This window comes from Syngnathoides biaculeatus, chromosome 14, assembly GCF_019802595.1.
Source record: "Syngnathoides biaculeatus isolate LvHL_M chromosome 14, ASM1980259v1, whole genome shotgun sequence".
NCBI lineage: Eukaryota > Metazoa > Chordata > Actinopteri > Syngnathiformes > Syngnathidae > Syngnathoides > Syngnathoides biaculeatus.
This window is the reverse complement of record NC_084653.1, coordinates 6,992,439-6,997,973: the sequence shown is the minus strand read 5'-3', so window position 1 is coordinate 6,997,973 and position 5,535 is coordinate 6,992,439. Positions and strand designations below refer to the sequence as shown.

The 5,535-nt window shown below is 42.8% G+C and overlaps 1 non-coding gene across 1 annotated transcript; it reads right to left on the bottom strand.

Moving 5' to 3' along the window:
- Positions 1 to 5,198: 5,198 nt before the first annotated feature.
- trnan-guu (transfer RNA asparagine (anticodon GUU)) lies at positions 5,199 to 5,272 on the bottom strand. Its single transcript has one exon. It is a non-coding gene; the product is annotated as a tRNA-Asn (tRNA).
- Positions 5,273 to 5,535: the final 263 nt, after the last annotated feature.

Sequence of the window (5,535 nt, the reverse complement as noted above, 5' to 3'; positions counted from 1 at the left end):
TTTTAAAAAAGCATATCCACCTTTAAGAGAAGCCACGTATGGCATAAATGGATGAAGAAAGATACATTATTTATTATTAATATGCTCTGACGCCTGTGTGGAGTTTGCATGTTCTCCCCATACCTGTGTGGGTTTTCTCTGGGAAGTGGACATCAATTGTAGACTCTAAATTGCCCCTAGGCGTGATTGTGCGTACTAAAGGTTGTCTGTCTCCATGTGCCCTGCAACTGGCTGTCAATAAGTTCAGGGTTTATCCTGCCTCCTGCTGGTTGACAGCGGGGATAGGCTTCAGCACTCCCGTGACCCTTGTGAGGATAAGCGACGAAGAAAATGGTTGATAGATATTTTTTGGAGCAATTAACTGCAAAAGTATTTTCAGTAAACAAACAGATCGTTTAAAAATCAGCTCCAAAAATCCTGATCACGCAAAGCCCAATTGTTTTCACACATTAAAGATTTTATTTTAAAAGTTTTTTTAATATATTTAATCCAAACTTTTATATCATTGGCTTGTTAAAGTTCACTAACACAATGGATTTCTTTATTGTACCCCTTCAAGTGGCCTGCAGAAGACAGGTGGTTGTGTTGATTGTCAGGCAGCACAGAAAAGCATTGTCTTCAAACAGATGTCATGACATTGGCATACGGTTAAATTCTACAACATAAAATAGTTAATTAAATTGGAAAGACAGAGGAAGTCCTACTGTCGAATTATGGAATCATTGTTGGGTGGGTTTTAAACCCCAATATTTCAGTTTACAACAGAAGCTTCTTCTTTTCCTTATGGCTTGTCCCGTTAGGGGTTGGTACACCGTGTGATCTTTTAGCCTATCTCCTGCATCTTCCTCTTTAACACCAACTCCCCTCATGTCTTCCTTCGCAACATCCATCAACCCATTAGTCTTCTTCTCACTCTCATGACTTGCAGCTCCATCCTCAGTACACTTCTACCAACATACTCACCCTCTCGCCTCTGGACATGTCCAAACCATCGAAGTCTGCTCTCTCGAATCTTGTCTCCAAATCATCCAACTTTGTTTGTCCTTTGAATGAGCTCATTTCTAATCCTATCCAACTTGCTCACTCCAAGCGAGAACCTCAGCATCTTCATTTCTGCCACCTCCAGTTCTGCTTCCTGTTGTCTATTCATTGCCAACATCTCTAATCCATACATCATGGGCGGCCTCACCACTGTTTTATAAACTTTGCCCTTCATCCTAGCAGAGACTCTTCTGTGACATAATACACTAGACACCTTCCGCCAGCTGTTCCAACCTGCCTGGACAGATTTCTTCACTTCCATACCACACTCACCATTGCTCTAGATTCTTGATCCCAAGTATTTGAAGGCATCCACCCTCGCTATCTCTTCTCCCTGGAGCCTCACTCTTCTCCTCCACCGCTCTCATTCACGCACCTCTATTCTGTTTTATGTACTTCGGCTACTCTTCATTCCTCTTCTTTCTAGTGGATGCCTCCATCCTTCTAATTGTTGCTCCACTTGTTCCCTGCTTTCATTGCAGATCACAATGTCATCTGCAAACATTATAGTCCAAGGGGATTCCTGTCTAACCTCATCTGTCAGCCTATCCTTTACCAGAGAAAACAGGAAGGGGCTCAGAGCTGATCCCTGATGCAGTCCCACATCCACCTTAATTTCTTCTGACACACCTTTGGCACACCTCACCATTGTTCTGCTGCCATCATACATGTCCTGTACTATTTTAACATATTTCTCCACCACACCAGACCTACGCATGCAGTACCACAGTTCCTCTCTTGGTACTCTGTCATAGACTTTCTCTAGATCCACAAAGACACAATGTAGCTCCTTCTGACCTCCTCTGTCCTTTTCCACAAGCATCCTTAAGGCAAATAATGAATCTGTGCTACTCTTTCTAGGCATGAAACCATACTGTTATTTGCAGATACTTACTTCTGTCCTGAGTCTAGCCTCCACTACTCTTTCCCATAACTTCATTGTGTGGCTCTTCAACGTTATTCCCTTATATTTCCCACAGTTCAACAAATCGCCTTTGTTCTTAAAAATGGGAACCAGCACGCTTTTCCTCCATTCTTCAGGCATCTTCTCGTCCACTCATAATCTGTTGAATAAGTTGGTCAAAAACTACACAGCCATCTCTTCAAATTGCTTCCATACCTCCACCGGTGTGTCATCAGGACTGACTGCCATTCCATTTTTCATCCTCTGTAGTGCCTTTCTAACCTCCTCCTTATTAATCATTGCTACTTCCTAGTCCTTCACATATGCCTCTTCAACTCTTCCATATCTCTCATTTTCTTCATTCGACAACTTCTCAAGGTATTCTTTCCATCTATTTAGCACACTATTGGAACCCGTCAACACATTTCCATCTCTATCCTTAATCAGAATCAGAATCAGCTTTGTATGCCCGAGTGTGTAAAAAAAAACACCCAAGGAACAAGAGACATTTCTATTTATAACTATTCCTTATAAAAGTCGCGCAAGATGTAGAATCTTCTTTGTTTAGAACAGGGACGAGATCAGTGTGGCAATGTCCCACATTGTGTAAACTTGTACAGAGTCCTTTTACCCATTCGCGGTTCCCGTAATAGACCAGTGCAATGACAATGCAATGACATTTGTGCAAAATGAGCAGGTTAATGTGACGAAATGTGCGATAGTCTACAAAATAAGTTACTAATACTGTTATTGATTGGACCAGCAGAATATGAGTCTCCCAACAATAGCACAAGGCAGAAAATAGTAAATTTGCTGATTAAGAATGTAATGACGTAATTGCCAGAGGGAAAAAACCTTTTCGAGTAACTGCTAGTTTTGACTTGCATTGATCTGTAGCGCTTTCCCGACAGAAGGAGCTGGAAAAGTCTAGTTCACCTTGCGTGTAAGTCCTCAATAGTGGGAAGAGTGGTGCCAATATTCCGTTCAGCTGTTTTGACTGTTCGTTGCAGCCGGAGTTTGTCCTCTTTTGTGGCGGTCCAAAACCAGACTGTGATGGAAGTACACAGTACTGATTGGATCACCACTGTGTAGAACTGTCTTAGCAGCTCTTGTGACAGGCCGTGCTTCCTCAGAAGCCACAAGAAGTACACTTTTTGCTGGGCTTTTTTTGAGGATGGTGTTGATGTTCCTCTTCCACTTCAGGTCCTTTGACTAATTCCCCAAGAAGGTGAAGGTCTTGACAGTTGCCACAAGACAGTTGCACAGCGTCACGGGTAGCTGTGGTGAAGGTTTGTCTCTTAAAGCTAATCACCCTTACTTGCTGCATATGCTTCCCATCTCTATCCCTCTGCCTGGCCAACCTGTAGAGATTCTTTTATCCTTCTTTTGTGTCCAACCTGACTCTTGTTTAGCCTTTGCCACATCTACTTTGCCCTATGTCACATCTCAATGTAGTCCTTTTGCCTCTCCTCAGTCCTCTCAGTGTCTCACTTGTTCTTTGCTAACCTCTTTCCTTTTATGACTTCCTGTATTTTGGGATTCCACCACCAAATTTCCTTCTCCGCTTTCAAACCAGGAAACACACTAAGTACTCTCCTGCCTGTCTCTCTGATCACCTTGGCTGTAGTAGTCCAGTCTTCCGGGAGTTCCTTCTGTCCATCAAGAGCCTGTCTCACCTCTTTCTGAAAGGCAACAACATTCTTCTTTTCTCAGCTTCCACCACATAGTTGTCTGCTATACCTTTGTCTTCTTAATCTTCCTACCCACCACCAGAGTCATCCAACACACCACCATCCTATGCTGTCGAGCTACAGTGAAGAAAATGAGTCTTTGAACACTCTACTATAGAGGTCGTGCATGTGACATCACGATTTTCATGGCACCATCGGTCAAAAATAGCTGTTCGACAGTGTCGGGGGCATTGAACCAGAGTACAATATTTACCGCCCGAGACTTGGTGTGCTGCTGGTTGTTACAACAGACAAGACCGATATTTTAAAAGGTCATTCTATAGAATACCAGCTGAAAAGACCAGAAAAGATCGATGGATTTTGGCAATTAAATGTGATGGATGGTGCCCACACGACTGTGTAGGGATCACTTCATTTCATGTAGGAATCATTATTCTCAATGTCAAATTTCCAAGAAATATTTATAATGCCAAGTTGGCTCGTCCGAGAACAATGCGTTTAAAAAAAAAGCGAGTCATCTCCAACGTACACGGAAGCGTGTTGCGGCCACACGTCAAACTTCGGATAACCTCTCCCCGACAGACTTTTTTTTTTGAGAACAATGCATATTTAAAAAAAAAGTCCATCACAGAGAAGTTCACTGAAGTTTAATGTGTGGCCACTACACACTTTGTGTACGGCAGAGCCGACTCACTGTCTTTTTCCCCCCCAATCAGAGTTAATGAATGTGAGTTTGTGAGGGATTTTGGCCCACTCATCCTCACAGATCTTTTCTAGATCAGACAGGTTTCTGAGCTGTCACTGAGAAACACGGAGTTTCAGCTCCCTCCAAAGATTTTCTTCCAGGTTTAGGTCTAGAGACTGGCTAGGCCACGCCAGAAGCTTGATATGCTTCTTTTGGAGCCACTCCTTGGTTTTCCTGGCTGTGTGCTTCGTGTTATTGTCATGAAAGACCCATCCACGACCCATCTTTAATGCTCTGACTGAGGGAAAGGGGTTGTTCCCCAAAATCTCACAATACATGGCCATGGTCATCCTCTCCTTAATACAGTGCAGTCGTCCTGTCCCATGTGCAGAAAAACACCCCCAAAGCATGATTCTACCACCCCCATGCTTCACAGTAAGAATGCGCTAACCAATTATGCCACAGAAACACATGTTCTCTACTCTTCAGAGTTTTTGAGGCACCAAGGTCCTAAAAACCCCACTGATTGGTTGATCGTATTTCAGAGGAAAGTTACCAATGTCCTGGAAAAGCCAGGTGATTACGTTGATATTTATAGTTTTACTATTTTTAAACCGAAACATAGTGCTGTAGACAGCTCTCACAACATTGGAATACAGTGAAAACCTGAAATTCTACAAAGGCCAGGTTAAAACCACGGGCTTGTCAACAACTGATGTTCTGTAAACGGTGGAAGGTTGTGTTGATTTTTTTGGGGGGACAGAAATGCATTATTGTCAAAATGATATGAGATCACTGGCATAAAGTACAATTGTAAAGTCTGACAATTCATTAACTTTAGAAGTACAGAACAAGTCATGTTGTTTAACTATGAAGTCATCCCTGGGTGGGCTCAAACCACCAGCCTCTTGGTTAACAGCCAAACGTGCTAACCAACTGCACCACAGAGACATGCTTTACCCTACGCTTCAGAGTGTTAGATCTATCAACATCCTAGAAAAGCCAGGTACACACTAATAGGCTTACGAATGACCAATGTTCTGCAAATGGAAGGAGGTTGTATTGATTTTTAGGGACGACAAAAATGCAGTCTTGTCAAAACATTGTCATACAGCGTCATCCGTAAAGTCAGACAACTCATGAACGTGTAGAAGTATAGAGTATGTCCTGTTGGAAGGTTGTGGAGACATACCTAGGTGGGCTCAAACCACCAC